This window comes from Syngnathus floridae, chromosome 2 (assembly GCF_059516105.1).
Source record: "Syngnathus floridae isolate MCC-2025c chromosome 2, RoL_Sflo_1.0, whole genome shotgun sequence".
Lineage (NCBI taxonomy): Eukaryota > Metazoa > Chordata > Actinopteri > Syngnathiformes > Syngnathidae > Syngnathus > Syngnathus floridae.
This window is the reverse complement of record NC_142414.1, coordinates 20,916,206-20,935,421: the sequence shown is the minus strand read 5'-3', so window position 1 is coordinate 20,935,421 and position 19,216 is coordinate 20,916,206. Positions and strand designations below refer to the sequence as shown.

Sequence of the window (19,216 nt, the reverse complement as noted above, 5' to 3'; positions counted from 1 at the left end):
TATGGCAGAAAATCTCAAAACCTACTGTCGTATCAATATATCTTCCCTCCAGTTAGACTAACCACAAAATACACTCTCACACATTGTCCTATGTATGTCACACGTTCTCTTGGCCCTTTGTATTTGTCCCCTGGGTCTTAAATACTCTTTTCACATTTACTGTTTGCAGGCCTGCCACGGGCAACCATCAGAGAGATTAAAAAGATCCGTACAGTGCGTCCACTCTGCTTCCCTGCCATCAGGTAATGCTGAAAAAAAAAACACATTAATCTCCAAGGCCATTTCACACAGCAGCTCAAGAAATGGTCTGCTGGGAACTTTCACGGCATCACCGGGAGGGTTAGGTGGAGGGCAAAACGAAAACAAAAACAAATTCAATATTTAGGAATTCAGAAGCAGTCAGACATGTAGCAAAAACTGATACAAAACTATTCACACTCCCATTCAAAGCTGGACTACCTGGAGAAATTTTATGTAAGATTCCACACAGAAAGATCCGCGATATCCCCAACAACTGAAAATGTGTGTCAATTTCTAGTTGGCTTCATTGACCACGGTGCTGACACAAGATGTGAATTTTGCTGCCCACTGCTCCTCTGGGACAGTTTAAATGCAGAGAACACATTTTGCTTAGCTTTGTGGAGATGAGAAATAAAATACCTTTACCTTAAAAGGGATGTACCCAGGGGGCTTCAAATTTGAGCCGGTAATTTGAGATGAGAGGTCGCTAATGCGGATGACTGATAACCGAACATTTTTTGCTTTTTTCCTTATCACATGTATTTGTGTTTTTTGCAAACATGACGTTTTCATGCAATGCAAGAGCTTAATTAAATGAATTCTCAAAAGAACTGAAATGCAAAGTTCTTATCAAACTCACATCTAAACCATACCTTTATCAGTTTAGATTTAAGTACAAAGAAATCCAACAACGTCAATATTCACTAAACATGCACAAACATGTCAAACCTGCATTTCAGTAATTAACACTAAACAGAAAAATGAAGCTCAACCCTCGAGATTTACTTTATTACAAGAACAAATATGCTTCTTTTTTTTTTTTTTTTACCTTAAAATAGAGCTATTGAATTGTGAATTCACTTGGGCCAAATTTTCAAATCAAGAAATGTTGCCAGGCCATACACATTTGTAAATCGACGGTTTTCATTTTCAATTTTACGTTTCAAAGTTGAAACGGACGGGTTGTTTTTCCCCAGTATCTTGCTACACCTGTTTTCAGCACTGCTAGCGACATTTGAAAACAACACAGTCAGCAATGTAGATATAGCTACTCAAGTGCTGCATTCACTGTATCAAACACTTCAGCAATTTTGGAAATTTTGAAAACCGAAATACGAAACTGGAATCCATTCGATTCAAGCAGGCTGGATCACAGGCTGGGCCACTCAGGGGTTGGTTCTGGGCCGCATGTGGCCCGCGGGCCGCCATCTGATATCCTTGTGATTTTAAATGTGTTTCTTTAAACTTTATTTGGTAGAAACATTCCATAAAATCTGTGGTCAACCCCACCAAACATTGCAGCGATGAACTAAAACAAAGTAACCGGCAAGCTAGGCCTATTCTCAGGTCGAACATGAGTGACCTCTGACCTTGCAAATGTTCTGCTGGATGAATGAACAAAAACAGTGAATGAACTGAAGCATCACCAGCAGCAGGAGCAGCAGCAGTAACAGTTTCATTCATTTCTCACCTCAAGTGTTCCCCGCCCGGTCACTCCCACTCTGACGCCTTTGCCCCCCCCACCCCCCTAAACGCGTCCAATGCCACTTGGGAGGCTATTTTTTGCCACTCTTCACTAAATAAGGCTGTGTCCCATGGCCGTGATAGCTGGCTGGTGAAGGGGTGTGAGCCCCTTGCGCGTACCTTGGTATAAAAACGCTGGGACGGCGGGGTTTTCCTCTGATCGCCCTCCACCTCTCTCTCTTTCTCTCTTTCTGTCATTTTTGCTTGTCCCGCTTTCCCATAATGACGTCCTTTTAACGCCATTCTGTCTAACCTGCTTTGCTCAATCTTTAGCACTCTGCTGTTCAAATAGTGACCCAGATGCTTTTTCCAAAACCCTCTGAGAGTGAATTTATTTTGGAGGCTATTATAAATTATTATCGGCTTTTTTGGGGGGTGGGGGATGACTTTTTTTTTCGAAGGGGTGCCTGAGAAGAATGATGGCTAAAGGACGAGAAGGCCAACGAAAAGAGTAAGCAATAATTGAGATTTTCTCAAAGAATTCAATGCTACTGATCATTTAAAGCAATACATTTTAGTCATGAAATCAACCTCCCTTAAATTTAATTCTATTTATTAGTTAATTATGTTTAATCCATTTCTGCTAGAAGAGGAAACCATATGATTGTGTTGCATTTTATTGGATTGTGTTTTCCTATTTTAATATTTGGGAAAAATCCCAGGTACTAAAATTTCATGCATTAGTTTTATTATTTTGTATTTTATTATCTACTGTAATTTTGGACCTGCACTTATTGATGTGCACCAAGAGGCCTATTCTCTACTGCTGCACATTACTCGATTTTTTTTTCTTCCAATTTTTGTCACATTTTTGCTTTTTATTCATCACTTGACACCATTGCTCCTTAGTTTTTCTTTGTCTTAATTGTTCCATCCTGCATGCCCCCCCCCCTTGTCGCTACCACCATTCCCTTCTTGTCCCCATTTGTCCTTCAGCTCCGTCAGCGTTCACTCACTATCTCGCTCCGTCTCCTTCTTTCCTTCCCCGTCCACCTCATCTGCTTGTCCTCTGTCCAATGTGGATGGACAGCTGACACATTTCACTGCTCAGTCATCACTTCACAACCATTTCTCTTACTCAAGCCTCTCAGAGGGTATTGGCTCCCTTTTTGCCATCAATTTCTGCCTCCACTGGGTCACCCTCCACCTTCTCGTTTCCCCCCTTCCTTTCTTCTTTCCTTCCTTCCTTCTTTCCTGCCTCCTCCTCCTCTCTCATTATAACCATCAAGTGAGAGAGAGAGCGAGAGAGAGGCAAGGCAAGTCCCATGACCCTTTCCTTTTCTCTCCTGTCCTCTCTTTCACTCCTCTTCCTCTCCGCATCCTTAAACTCTCCATCGCTGATTCAGCTCCCAGCAAGGAAGAGGAGGAGAGCCACCGCCTGCAGCGACCGCCTCACTCTGTACGGGCCGCCAGCCTCCTCTGGACCACTTGGATTTCTGGTAGGTACGCAAGTGTCTCTTTTTGTTGCATGATAAAAAACAAAGTGGACTTATTAAGCATCTGTGCTCAACGTGTGCATATGTGTGACAGTGTGGAGTTGAATTTTCTTTTAAATCACTCTCCTAGCTTAGTTGTCATCATGTGTGACCTGCAGCCAATTTTACATACATTTGAGACATCCTGTGTCCGATTTGTCGTGCAGTGCACGTGGTTGAAAATGCTGCCTCGGCATATTTAGTTGGGGTGAAAAGGTCAAGGGTTGCATTTGTGTCTTTTAATTAGCTTAAATAGTACCGCTGTTTTACTTGAGACTTAAAACGTACTAAAAAATGTCAAAACTCACTAAGCAGGTTTACATTCATTTTAACTTGCAGTGAGTCGGTGGAAATGCTACAGAGAATAAGGAAGCTATTATGTTAAGTCAGTGGTGTGCCCTGTTTGCATTTATTGAAGAGGTGCTTCAACAATCCCATCAGTCACAATCTTATCAATTGGTATTTACGCGTTCATTATTCTCCTCTTTCAAAAATCCCAAATCCAAAAATAAATGTCCTCCCATGCCATTGTGACCTTAATTCATGCTATTTATCTAGACCTCATCTCCATCCACGGACACGTGAGTGTGACTCTCCACAGGGGGGAAGAGAGGTTTAATAATAGTTTGAAGCAAAGTTTCTAAAAGTGTAATGCATGTCCTTCCATTCCGTTCCCTCACTTACACGGGCTAATTTTACCCATGTTGCAAATACCATGGAGATCAATGGTGGTCAGCTGTCTTGTCAAAGCTCCTGCGGAGATGCTGGAGGAGGCAAAGTGTCAGCTGTCCACCATGGCTGTGCTGCTTATAGTCGACATGCAGCTGTTAGCGGCCATAGTGTGCAGGTACTGAATGTGCACTGGTGCTAGGCTGTGAGTTTGACTTTAAATGTAAATCCTGAAAGCGCAAGGAAACAGCATGACGGCAGATAATGTCATTACAGGAGTTCTGACTGGAAAGTATAATTTTTTGCTGAATTGATTTTGCTTGCAAGTTTGGTAAGCTGCCTATTAAGTCTATATTCTAAAATTGAAAAGTGGAGTACAATGAACATAAAACCAGCATTTTTAAAAAAAAACAGTTTGGGGTTTGACAAAAGAATGGGTATATCGCAGAAGGTCTTCTGAGAATTGGGTTCAATCAACATTTGCGAAAAATAAAAATGTATTTAAATGTCTTCTTTTGGCAGGGCATTTAACCTCAACCTGGCAGGTTGAAACATTTTATTTTTTATTTTGTATTGTTTTTACCATACTGTATCTTTTTTTTTTAAAATGTCTTTAATCACGCCTCAGAAGAGCTTTAGTTTTTACTCCCAGCGTTTGACCCTTTACGAAACTCAATAAAAAGCTCAAAGGTTTTTTTTTGTTTGTTTGTTTTTTATTATATCATATATAATCACGATGTGAGTGATGATCAGCCGATGGTGTCATAGTGCCCTATTTTGGTGCATGCACCGAAGGTTCACTTTCGACTCAGCGACAGTGTTAAATATGAGAGAAAATGTCTCAGTCGCCCTGTCATTGACTAGCGACCAGTATAGGGTGTTGCCTGCCTTTTGCCTGAAGACAGCTGAGATATGCTCCAGCTCATCAGCGACCTTCAACGGGACGCACAGTACAGAATATGCACGGATTGATGAATATGTCAAGATCATTATGCTTGCCTTTTCCTGATTCTTGCCACCTTTCTTCACTTAATGGACTTCCTACCTCATTCAGGTCCTGAATGGTCCATTTTCACTTCTTGCCTCATAAAGGTGTCAATTATGGGTCAATAATCTGAAGAATTCTTGAGTTTACATCATGGAAATGATTCGTAGACTAGTAGCACTTAGAGATCTATTTTGCAAATGAAAGTGAATACTTCAATAAGTTCACTTTTTTGTACCAAAGTTTTGCAACATAATTCGACATGGGCTGGCTCGAGGTTGCTGGCGTAGTGTGTGAGTTTGTCCCATGTTCCGTCACGTGCACGTGACTCTACACTCATTGACCAGTTGATTTAGTAAACCTTTGTTCCTTCCCTGGGAAAGCGAGTGAGAACGAAAGGAAGAAGGGAATGAGAGAGGATGAGTGTGATTTATGGTCGAGACTTTTAGTTTAATTACTGGGCGGGCAGCTCTGATGTGTGCTGCCCCCATGGCACTATTTACACAATATTTGAAAAAAAAAAACCACACACACACAACAGGGGGTGTTGTGGGGGCACAGTGGATGATATATTCATGTAGTTTTCACGGATGCAGTTGATACACTGAACCAATTTATGTTCAAAGCATTGGGCACAAGACATGATTTGACACAAATGCAATTTTCACAATCGTTCTATTTATGTCATGGATTAAAATAAATGTGCCATTATTCATGAGTGTTATTCATGAGAATATTGTGTTGTGTCAGCAGTTTCATATTGGCGTTGAAGGTGAAAGTTTTGCACGTAAAGACTGTCATGCCTGCATTGTTGTAAATGTTCTATCGGTGCAATCCAACACTTGATGGAGAAGCACAACTGGAACAGCTGTTCCATCCAATTTAATCTCACACACACATGCAAATTTTGCAAATCACCCTTTTTCATTCCCAGTGATAATTAAATGCCTAATGCAGCAATGGTTCAATTCATTGAAAGAACAACTCGGCCTTTGTACGTTTGCTTATAAATTGGTATTGATCTCTGAGAAAATGGTTTGTGCACTTGTGTGTGTGTGCACTTGCGCGTGTACTTGTCTGCTTTACCCGCTAATTCTCTAAATGTACTGTCATCATCACTGCCATCATCAGGTATATGTCTTTTTAGCATACTGCTAAAGAGGAAGAATTGAGAACAATCGCTCTCGGGATGAGCTACTGCATGCCGGACTCAAACTTTTGTGCAAGGGAGAGAGGAAGGCAGCAAGCAATGACGAAAGAGAAATACAGACTGCAGAGGCAGCACCTGGGCTACGCTGACTGAAGGAAGGGAGAGGGAGAGTAAAGCATTCCTTCCTTCCTTTCTTCTCTATACTCTGCCCTGCATCAGGGGGTGGGTGCAGAGGCGTAGTTGGGGAGATAGGGAGGGAGGGAGGTTAGTATATGCCCGTATGTGCGTGTGTGCGTGCATGGTGGAGTGGGGCAAGCCAACATCTGCCAGTAGGTAAGTGCAACATCTCCCTCATTTTCCTCTTTTCAGCACCCCTCCCCAACATTCAACCACCACCACTACTGGGGTGTGACACTCAAGGTGAAGTGTGTGACAATGCTGATTGATGGCATGCTCACCGGATGTTATAGTAAGGTTTAGCCCTCCACAATATATAGCCCTGCAATTTTTAGTACCATGACTTAAGTCTGGGTTTTGGTCTGCCCCTGCACCATGTCAGGCACGTTTAGTCGTCAACTAATACTGCATTTAACCATTTAGTTTTAGGCCTGCAGTTTTTGCACTGCATTTTTAGTCAGGCAGTCATCAGTTTTATTCTGGGTGAAGTTACAGTTTAGACTCTCGTCTTTTCATGTAGATTCAGCTCTTTCCAACTTCACTTACCATACAGCTTTAGGCAACATTTATTGGGCCACATATTTGTAGACGGTGCAGATGTGAAAACTGAATTTTTTTCAAGCCTCTTGTTTGGAAATTTGTTTTGTCTCGTTACGCCATGCTGGGTACTGAGTGCTTTTTCTTTACATGTGTCCAGCGCACCTGACAATTTGGTAGCTGAAAGTAGACGAAACATTAAGCCTGCCGGAGCTACTTCTAAGTTTTAGCATGGGTAGTGTAATGCAATTGTGGTAAATTGGACCAAGGAGCAGGAAGGATGGATGTCATTGTATTTCATTCATAAATATCATAGTGGCGTACATTGAATGTCCTGAATTATTATAATCAATTCATTTAAAAATCACAGATATTATCATATTTATTATTTATTTATTATTATTTTTGCCGACACTGCTATGGAGGGCGGTGGTCAAGGGCTGGGGGTCATACACTATGCAGGTTCTAAGTACTCATCAACTGCCCACGTCACAGATCTGTGATCCCCTACTGCCTACTGCTTTTTGGGAGTCACTCATGGAGGTCTGCTTGCATTTTTTTATAGATGCACTTTGCTCACCTCAACCTGCTGCAAGATTCATTTAAAGCAGTATCATCTTCCATCATGTCAAAGTCTATTTTAGCACACTATAATTATAAAAATAGTCTTGTCATTTACACCGTGCCTCCTACCAGACTTGCACTGGGCACAAAAATACACCCCTTGGTCCTTAGTCAAGTCTTAAATGCATAGTGTTTCTGTCTTGCCACTTAAATGACTGCTAAATGACAAAATAAATATTTGGCTGATTTTAAAAATATATTTGGAGCCTTTGGTCTTAAAGTGGATATGTAGATTTTTCTAGTTTTTTTTTTTTTTCATTCTGTCTATATGTTTGAAAACAAAGCTTGTGTGAAAAATGGAAAGTGTAAATGGTTGTTTGCCTATATACTATGTGCACTGTGATTGTCTAGCAACCAGTTCAGGTAGTGTACCGGCTCTCATCCTAAATCAGCTGGGATAGGCTCCAGCTCCCCTGTGACCCTAATGAGGATAGGATGGTTGGTTGGTTGGATGGATGGATGGATGGATGGATGGATGGATGGATGGATGGATGGATGGATGGATGGATGGATGGATGGATGGATGGATGGATGGATGGATGGATGGATGGACGGACGGACGGATGGATGGATGGATGGATGGACGGACGGACGGACGGACGGACGGACGGACGGCAAACCTTTAGTAATGGTCCGTCTTTCATCTAATAAGTTTAGTTATTCATTTTGGTCTTTGGTTTCTTTTCTTGGCTTTAATTAAAGTACTGCGTTTTTTGGTCAAAATAGGGCTGTTGTCTTCTCAGCAGTTTCAGTAGACCTTTATAACTGTCGCCACCGATGTACTGGGGCCTCTCACCAGCTCGGATAGGCTCCAATTAGCCATAACGCTGAATCGGTTAGATGTACAGATGGACGCATGCCTCGTGGGTGGGTCTGATCCGAGGAACCTGGACCTGATGTCACCAAGGACTGTGGCCCACTTGGGGGACATACTTCTTTATATGCCCATATGAACAAGAGCAGCTATGGAATGTAAAGAAGTATGTATCTCAGGTCGGGACATTTGACAACCAACAGAACAAATTTGCTCATCACAAAGCTATCAGGGAAATGGAACATTGTGATTGGAGAATGAGTAGTCTTTTATTTCAACAAATCTTCACTATGGGTGTCCGCCCCGATGAGGTTCGATTGAATCCAATTCAAATGGATCAATTCGCTATTGCAGAAATACCCACAGAGTAGCAAAATGGAGATGCTGCGACAGCACTGGTCAGCATTGTCTGCTAGCCAGTCATAGATGGTGCTTTGGCGGAACCCCTTCAATGTCCCATTTAAACTTCATTTCACTCCCTTTTTCTATTATGAGCAACTGGAGAAGTTTCCCATAGCATTTGGATTGTTCTGCCTCATTTTCGCCACAAATAAACATGCCGCTGATAGATGAGAGTTTCCTGTTAAGGCTGTGGTGATTAAATGCTTGCTTAATGGACAGCACGAGCCACGCATTTGCTGGGAGTGAAGGAAGAGCCGTAGCCGTAGTCTGCTGGGGTGTACTGTAAGTTTAGACTCCTGTCTGTTGTCACCCAGTCTGCATCTGCAAAATACTCAAAATACTGGCCTGGTTGAAAGCTTCATTTTATTTTTGAACAATCAACATTGACCATGGCTATGTATAATAGATGTTATATTTCACCTCGCTTGGGTTGAGCTATCTGCCCCCCCCAAAACCTCTCCCTCACAACGCCCCTCAAAACAAATTTTCCATTTTTTCTAACTAGGGACTATTTTGATTACAGTCAAAAATATTTTATCCTAAAAAAAGATCTGAATTCTTTTATTCTTGGTATCACTTCATTCTTTTAATGTTATGACTTTTTAACACAACTTAATTTTGATAACATTCTGACTTTTTATGGAAAAAATTGAAGTTTTGTTTTAATAACGTTGAAGTAGTAGCCCATCTCATAGTGCAACAAATGTTTCTTTACATTTTTGTTTGTTTTTTGTTTGTTTGAAATACCAGTGTGGTTTTAAAGCAAACAGAAAGTCACAGTCACAAAGTGACAATTAAAATAAAATTGCTGATCAAAATTAGAAATCCAACAACACAAGATGCACTTCCCATTTACATTCTCAAAGTGCATGGAGGCGGCCATGGTGTTGTGAGTGTGAAGCAAGAAAAAAAGGCGATGATTGGATCGATGTAATGCTACTCTGGTGTTTGACTGTGTATTATATGGAAGGGGTGGGGTTGGAATTGTTGATGAGATGGGGTTCTGGGCGGGTATTGTTCTGTCACTTTTCCTGTGTCAGCAGGTGGAAGCTCTCATCAGGACATTAAATATGCAACAATGCTGACTGCGGCACCATGCTGAGCCAGCCGTAGCCGCATGACTGGATGTGGGCGGGTGAAACAACAAGGCACACACACACACACATACAGACACACACACACACATGCACACACACACACAGGGATGCCCCAACCGTCCTTCCCCGTTCTCCCTCACTGCTTGGGTACCGGCTGCTTGACTGCTTCCCCATCTGTGAGCCAACCCAAGAGTAACAATGAACAAGAAAATCCCACTGCAGCTACAAATAGAGCAATCATGGATGATAGGCAGGCATGACAACATGTTAAGCAATGGCTGATTTATGAACTCTCGTTTAGCGCACAAAAAAATTGCACATCTGGAGTGTGTACTCCAAGGACCATTTCTGGGTGAATCCCATTTATTGGTTATATTGGTGCGTTTAAAATTTAATTTGTGACCACATCAGTCCCATCCATCCCCTGGGGTTAAAAAGAAGCAATTCTGTTGTCGAACTCGGAATTTTTTCAAATTTGCAATTAATTTGTCTTATAGGCTGTAACTGAAGAATTGATTACTTTCAGTCAAACTTTTGCCATCTTTTCAAGATAAAGCATGTATTTGGAGTACAAAAGAAATTATCCAAAAAAACTAACTAATTAGTTTGATTCGTCAATTAGCTTTAAATTTAATGAAAGTGGAATAGCGTTCCCCTTACATGCACACACACAAACACACATTGTACCTCCAAGAAACCGATCAGTCCCCACTCTAGAATGGGGATCAATGCTGAGGTCATTTGTTTCAATCAATTAAACAGACATCTGCTTGAATTAGACTCCATTAGACTGCCAAAGTCCTCACCCCTACCCAACCTGTGTGCGTGTGTGTTTTTAGTATCTGTGTGTGTGCAAGTGTGTGTATAGGTGCACATACAGTACTTGTGTCTGTGCCAACATCAATAGGTGTCATCCACGTGGACCTTTGAAAGAACCAATGTTTAAACGATGTGACATTCCTTTATTTTGTATACCTGATTAACATACGGACAGGCAGCAGCTTGCAATTATGAATGTCTCACCAATTTGCATTATGATTTTTTTCTAGCTCTTCTTCAGTTTATGCTAAATACCAAATAGTTTTCCAGCCTACAGCCGCTGCTTTTGATAGTCAAATAGATGATGCAGCTGTAGACCCGGTGTAACCCACCAAACATCCTCTAAAATATCTATGCACAATGTAAACCTTTAAATACTGTACAGGTAGTGTGACATGCGACTGTAAATAGCAATGCACCCTTCCCCCCAGTTGGATACAATCGTGTGTGTTGTTTATGATGCAGAAAAAAGAATGAGCTCAAAGACAGTAGTGTTCGTCTGAGTTTAATTTAATGGCTCCCCCAAGTGTTTTATGTACATCACGCCATGCTGCTGACACTAGAGCTGGTCCATTACTTTAGATATGAGGGGGAGACTGCTGCCTATGAGCGCACCAATGTTGAGAAGTAATGAAAGTAACAAGGGCCCTCTTACCCAGACATGAGCATCATGCTCAATCTGTTTAAGTTCTGAAACGTGTACGCAGTAATGCTACCTTGAAGTAGCTTTAAAATGATTTGTATGGTCCACTAAGAACCTGGACACAACAGCACTCAAAAATAATGGTTCTGGAAGTTTGGATTATGTATTACTGTATGACTGTAATTGTTTGTCTCTTTGGATTTTCTGAGCTCAAAAGAAAATTACGGTAGACTGAAAGGGTCAAAAAAGAAAGGGCTTCTGTTCAAGTGCTACGTTGTTAAACTTGTGACATGTTCTCTGAGTATTTATGTTGTCACACTCACTCGGTGACCAGCAAAATAGATCTCGGTAATATAAAAAAGAAAGCACTTGCCATGTCCTTTCCATTAATGACTATTGAGTGTCAAGGGTCCTTCCTGGTGTTGCCCCTCATTTTGAGAAGCTCAGCGGGCCCTCCACTGCCCTCCATTAAGTGGACATAGCGAGGAGAAGCGGACAAGAGTGCGGAGTCAGGACAAGGCTACTGGAAGAGAGACCGAAATAGAATTTAAAGTGTACAGATTGAGGGGGATAGAAAAGGACAACGGACTGAAAAAAAAGCAAGCCAAGGTAACATTAAAACGCTTTTGTCCGTGATTAGCGAACAAAAAAGACATGGATTCATTGATCAATATGCCAACAAAAAAGAAAAACAATAGAGGATGAGAGCTAGGTTGTAAAGGATATAAATTACCAAGTGCACAAGCGCCACTCGCTCAAAGTAAATCTCCCGAAGCCATAAAGAGTTACGCATTGTGATCTGTTCCCCAGATCGCTGTGTGCTTTGCGATAATTGCTTCCATTTTGTGGCCCTGAGACTATTACAGTATATGATAGCTGGATTACCGTCTGTACAAGTGAGCTTTCCACACTTGCAAGAAGCGCTGAATCAGCATCAAAGATGTAGCAGAACTTGGAGCTTTAGTATACAGAAGAAGAAAAAGAAGCACAAGCCTTTATTAGTGTTAACAGCGGGAATGCGTGTGCCGGCCTCAGGCTGTTGTATCACTTATGGGGTCCATTTTGTACAATAGTGAATGCACCGCCTCCCCCCTGCGGATCTCAGTGCATTACCTTGCCAGGATCAAATTCCATTAACTGTGATACGAGTGAGCACAGCAGCAACCTCAGATGCGTGTGTGAATGCTGAGGGATAATAAATCACACATTATATGACATAAAAAATATCTCTTATTATTTGAGCTGTATGGCCCTGCGATTTGGGGTGTACCCCCCCTCCCCTCTTGTCCAATAAGAACTAGGCGAGAACTAAAACTGGAAGAACTAAAACTGTGCATTGCCAGTGCATACACAATTCAACTTCACAGTATGTACCTATGGGGGAGTCATAAAAGTAACTTTTTGTGTTTTTAACGACATTGAACAAAACGTATATCAAGTGTGTGACCTCGATGTAGCTTCTAATGAATCAAGGCTTAAATTAGTAGAAGTGGTGGCCGGTAGAAAGGAGGGAGGTGTTGGTGAAGGAGAGGTGGCATGGGAGCGTGCTCAGCGTACCAATCAGAGTTGCCGGTATGGACAGGAAGGTGAAGATAAATGGCAGGGTTGCGGCAGCTTGGCCAGTGTGGATCATCACGTCACTCTCCGACAAAATGGAACGGCATCTTCTGCCAGTAACGGTGAAGGAAGTCTTAAAGAGGAGAAACGTGCAAATACTGCACCTGAGATTGTTTCATTTAACTTTGTCTGTGCCCTTCTTCATCTTAATCCAATCTCATTTCACAAAAGAAAGTGACGCTTTTCCCATCATCTCAAAATGATTCTTTTTATCACACACGAACAAACGTACGCACCCGCACACACAGACACACATAGTTACATGTGAGTTGAGCCTTCCGTCAGATAATTGGCTGCCTGAAGCATCTTTGAACAACAACATTTCCACCATGTTTGAACCTTCATCTCAGCATTTTCTTAACACATAAAATCGCAGCAACGGCAACGTTGGCAGAGCTGTTATTCTCGTCTTTGTTTTCTTTTTATTTCTATCATTAAAGTTATGGATGGCTGCTGGTGTGTTGACAACATGTCCGAGCAGGAGTCAAGGCTAGTTGGATTTCGATATCATATTTGTCTTGTTGAGGCCAATAGATTGTATACATGGAGGTTTACAAGGTGCATTGTTCTGTATTTGCTGTTTAAATATTCTTTTATGTGATTTTATGTGATTACAAAGAAAATCTCCTTGGCAAAACAATTAAAGACCCCATTTTTATTGCCGTATGCTCAGTGCACCTTGTGCGCTTGCCCATACAGGCTGCTCATTACTTCTTGCGCACACCTTATGTCTAATAACCAAAATTACTGATGTGAAGAAGTATCAGCAAACACAGAATTTTACTGTATTAGCTTACACCCTTTTACTGTACACGTAGCATGATAAAGACTCTTGAAGCCTGAAGTGTTTTATCGGACAAAAATAAATTACATAGTGTGATTATCCTTAAAGAAAGTGTGCACCAAAAAGGAGTGGATCTAATTAAATATATCATCTAAATAGCTATTGATTGTCTTTAGGGTGTTGCCATTAGATTAAAAGGTTAAGGAATGAAAGCGATATGAGGATTAAATCATTACGAGGTAAAATCGAGAAAGTAAACACTGCCTATATGGAAAACTCACAAAGGTCTTCTACTGTGGCAGCTTTTAGGATCTTGTTCAGGATCATGAGCAAAAGTGTTCCCGGGTTAGTTTGTATGGAGTGTGTCACGCACATAGTTGTGACACAAGGTCAAGCAGGTGAGCCCAGAGAGCAGATAGTATTATCACCAAATGCAGTAACCCACAGAGGACCGTCAAATGATAACGGATACGTTTTCCGTGTACCATTTCAGTACCTGAGCTGAGTTACTTTGCAAGGTCAGCATGCATTATTGTAGTTTATTTTTTATCCATAAGACGTGCTTTATCTTCAGCAAGCAAAAATATCGGTGTGATGAATTTTCTCAATTCCATTTTGTCAAGTGGTTGCACGAAGATCATCTGGATCCAAATACATTTTATAAGTAGACATGTATTTGACTCTAGCTGCTTTTATTTCATGCAACCGCTTGAAAAAATAAGAATGATTCGATTCAGCACACCTTTTTCTTCTGTGTAATGCTGAGTCAAGCACAGGGTGCTGCTCACATCTGCAGGCAGGTGGACAAGCCGGGTGATGGAAGAGGAGCCACTTTGCTATTGTCTGCAGTGGACTGCACAATTGTTAGTGTTATGAAGAGTATGGCTTCATTGTGTTTGATCCCCCTTGAATATTTGCATTTTCTGTGCAAAGATCAAGGAAGAACCTATTTAATATTTGTTACCTTCTGAAACAAACCTCTTAATCATGATCCATTAAGTAGCTCTCACTTAGAACACTACTCAGAGACCACTACAAGATTAAACAATAAAATAAATAAATAAATACATAAATACATAAATAAATAAATAAATAAATAAATAAATAAATAAATAAATAAATAAATAAATAAATAAATAAATAAATAAATAAATAAATAAATAAAAAAGAACGGCCTTTGGGAGCAATGCTGCTTTCTGTGTTTGTGTCACATATAAACTTTTTTTTAACAGAAAGTGACATGAGCAATAGCATTTGTTGGCATGAACTGATTGCTTTGTGGTGGTTTCTTCATTTTTTTTGTGGTCATCGCATACAATTTCACTTTAACTCAAAATTATTTTTTTCAACTCTATTATGTTTTTCAAAAGTCAGCAATAATAACCCAGATGTTCATATATGTATAAACAGAGCACTTGTCTGAGCAAGAATAAATACAACAGGGCCAAGAAGATAAAGCTTACAGCCTGACCACAGGTCAGCGTTTGTTTCATTCCTATAGCGAGCTTTGCATTAAGCTCATTACCAACAGGCAGACACTCTCATCAGACATGCACCATCATTAGGATGTCGTGTCTATATGTGCTTCATTTCAATGCGGCATTACTGAGGATTATTGCCTTCTTAAGTGGATTTTAATGGCGAGTTTGCAAAAGTGGCCTCACTTCTGCCGGGGCCTCTTGATCACTCGGTCGCAGGCAGTGTGACAGGAAGTGGTGCAATGTCAAGTTCGCAGGCCTCACCCATGCTGTAACTCAACAGCGGGTCGCTCGCTGAGGTTCACTTGGTCTGATTAGGGGAGAGGGCCTGGAGGGAAGCGGAGGGAAAACAGAAGCCGACGCTCAGAGCAGCAGTGTGAGTGATGGGAAGTTGGGCTTGTGGAGCTCTGGCGTCAGGCCATGAAATGAAAGGAAGAAGGTGAACTAGAGTGACAGGGTCTGCTGTGGGACCGACTTGGAAGTGGCAAAGTCGGCGGTTGGCTGGCAGCTGTTCCGTAACGCCACTTGCGCTGTGAGCGGGTCCCCCGGGATACCTTGCACCGCGACTGACCTTCTCGCCGTGACCCCCTTGACTGCGTCGTGCCCCGCCTGTCGCCTGCTGTTGTCAGACTGTCCCCACCCAACTCTCCTCTTTATATATAAGGGCAGGAATGCAGTGGACAGCACACACCCGGAATAGATGAGGCTAGCCAATCCCTCCAGTGCAGTTGGGCCTGTGAAAGGGAGCCTGCCTGTGCAAACATGACGCAGTATAAATAGTGCATAGACTTTGGAGGTATCGTCACGCTCATTCTAAATTGTGTGTCTGCCTAAACATTGATGCTGTATCTATCACAGTTTATTATGAGGGAACTGCATTGAGAGAAAAGTGTAGGTGTTTAATTCAGCATTCTATGCATTTGCTATTTTCCTTTTGTTATCCACAAAGATTTGCTCTCCTTTATTTACAAAGATGCCGATAGGCATCATGGGGGGTTTTGTTAATTTTTTGCTTGATTATTGCATAATCACTGCATGGTGACATTATGGTTAACTGCATGGGCACCAGTCAGTCACAGAGCACATCTTAAGACAAAACAACCATTCACATTTACAACATCAAGTGGGAACTGAGCTAACTGCTGACCTAAGTCAAGCAAGTCAACCACTACACTGTCACCCATGAAGTGACGCTATAAATGGAACGGAACAGAGTGGTGTAAAGCTGCTTCTGCTGCTGCAAATCCAATAAAAGATCCCACAGCTATCAAAAGTTTATTCTCATATTATGATTCAGTTTTTCAGTCCAGTTTGACTTAACTGTCCATGACTCTGTGCCTTGCATTCATGGTTCCCCTCATCTATTTACATTTTTACAATAGTTATTAAAATGTTATTTCTGTTAATGCCAAAGATGCTCAATAATTCCCTGAAACAACCTCACAATGTAATTTCACACAGGAGAAAATAGCGTCACACATAATAAAAATACAATGAAAGATGAAAAATACAATTTCCACACCTTGTAGCTTTCTTTTGTTGTGATGGTTTACACCAGGAAGAAAATAAAAGCACTTGATGTTTTCAAAATATTTTTTACAACAGTTACATTACTGCTGAAAACAGCACTAAATATGTTATATTCTTTTTGTCATTTGGTTTGGTTTAGTTTAGTTTAGTTTAGTTTAGTTTAGTTTAGTTTAGTTTAGTTTAGTTTAGTTTAGTTTAGTTTAGTTTAGTTTAGTTTAGTTTAGTGTATTTACACACACTCAACAAAAATTTGAGTTCTGAAAATGACACACAGACATAAAAAACAAATATTGAGAGTTTGCATTGTGTGGTCAATACTTTGAACGGTTGATTCCCTAATGATTAAATGCAAAGCAATTGGCTTGCAGAACCACCAATTGTGTCCCGCAAATGCGAGAGTGCTGAGTGCATCATCTCGGTTCTACGGAGCACGAGTTGGCCCACAGAAATGCAGAGGTGTGTGTGTGTGCGTATGTGTGTGTGTGTGTGCGTGCGTGTGTGTGCGTGTGTGTGTGTACGCGTTAAAAACAAATGTTGCACAATGCTGGAGGTCATCAGAGTTAATTCTCTCGTCGTCCCGTGTGTGCCTTCATTAGTGCTATTGACAGTTGAGGTGATGAATTCATTGTTTTCTCAACTTTTGTTACTTTCTTATCTCTTCAGGCTCTTCGCAGACACACGTACGCACACACACACACACACGCAAGCATCACCTCCTGATTTTATTGTCATCTTGTTTGCTCTTTCCTTTTCTGTATTCCTTTTAATTTTCTTCATCTACATTCTCCATCTTCACTCTATCTTCTATTTTGTATACTTGCAGCACAAGCATTCTTTCAAGGGCAACTACACACTTATCAGCGGCTGAGTGTTTACTGTGTGTCTGTTGCGCGAGCTTGTTTAGATGCATCTACCACATGAATTGAATAATTTTTCCTTGTCTCACTTTTGCAGGTGTCCATCCAGACGGATTCTCCATCTGCAACGACCTTCTGTCTGGGGATCCCCTCCTCCCCATCCCAAACGGCTCATGTAAATGCTTTGCTAAAGCTGGTAAAATGGAACCAAATCAACTGTTCAATGGATTTGGTCCCCTTCAACCAGCTGTAGCTGTGCATTGATTGCTCCGACTACTCACCCCATGCCCACATCACATATATATGTGCACATAAAAATATCAGGGCCCAATTTATGTCCAGAAAAGTGTTGTTACACTAACTTTATTTATTTATTTATTTATTTGTGTGTTTGTTTGTTTGTTTATTTGTTTGTTTTTGGATTATTTACTCACTCATTTTTTTATCCATTCATTCATTATTTGCATGAATACCTTGTTTTTCAGGACTGTAATTTGTAATTGAAAAGATCTTTGGTGAAAGTGATTGTTATAAATACTTTTTTTGTTTTTTGGGGGGTTTTTACTTTTTTAAATATGTACTGTGAGTGCATGCACCAAAACCAAGCTTTGATTGTAGTACTGTACCCTTTTTTGAATTATTAAAGACAAAATGCCAAACAAAATGTATCACGTAATTTTATTTCTCAATTTAAGGCAAGGGCTGTGAATTGTCAATGCATTTACAAGATGAACACCCATTCATTCAAACACTTCAACTGTACTGTACTGTCGTACTATACTCAAATTTAGGTTGTCTTCATCATACAGGGGGCACACGAAATGCAAGGGGAGCTTAATTATGATTACTACCATACATAGAGAAGGCCTCATATTTGTAATGATACTACAGCTACTGCTCTATTTGTTCAGCACTGCCACTCCCAATTAGTTAGTTAGACATTGTCAAGTGACGTCACATTGTAGTACGTTGTTGAACTCCAAAATAATGTGTAAAGGACATAAAACCATAAAACCACATACATGGTTAGATAATACAACCCAGCATTTTTAATGTTTTTTAAGATCATGTAATGTGGCCCTAAAACAATGGCTTCTCTCACAAAGAACAGGAGGTCTAGTGAAGACAAAACACACTGAAAAGGTGGATCTAATGATTTTGTGTTTTTGCTGTCATGAGCAAAGGAGTCATTATAAAATTGATAGACTGTATATACTGTATATAATTGCAGCTGGGATGAATCAGTGCTTGTCAGAACTGGAACGGCTCTTGCAGAAGCAAGAGAATCAAGCGGAACATGCACTTTGCAAATAAACAAGCAAAACGCCAACATTTTGATTAACATCGCAATGTTTACAACCCATTAAATCTGTGGGATTATTGAAAACACTTGTGCCGCGTTTCGAATGAGTGTGGGGGTAAACAAGGGCTGAAGCAATCAATCAACTCATAATACCTCTCAGAGTGAACCGAAGGGGCCTTTGAAGAATCTTGTGAGAGAGAAAATTACTATAGAGGTATGGGGTCCTTTTTACAATTATTAAACATGGAAAGGACAGAAATGAGGATTCAACCAGGCAGGTCTGGGTGGAAGGAATTTGAAACCCTACTGAATCTACATATAAAGGTGTGGAAAGGAAAAGTTAATCATGTCACATTTGAATTATACAGCCAATACTGTAAGTCAGTGTTTCCCAACCAGTGTGCCGCGGCACACTGGTGTGCCGTGAGAGATGTTCGGCTGTGCTGTGGGAAATTGTCCAACATTAAATATCGAGCACATTGTAAACAGGG

At 40.9% G+C, this 19,216-nt stretch overlaps 1 long non-coding RNA gene across 1 annotated transcript; it reads left to right on the top strand.

Moving 5' to 3' along the window:
- The first annotated feature begins 1,943 nt into the window (after positions 1 to 1,943).
- On the top strand, positions 1,944 to 18,072 carry LOC148402552 (uncharacterized). The gene is made up of 3 exons (XR_015857187.1): positions 1,944 to 2,215; positions 3,111 to 3,203; positions 17,520 to 18,072. It is a non-coding gene; the product is annotated as an uncharacterized LOC148402552 (long non-coding RNA).
- The last annotated feature ends 1,144 nt before the right edge of the window (positions 18,073 to 19,216 follow it).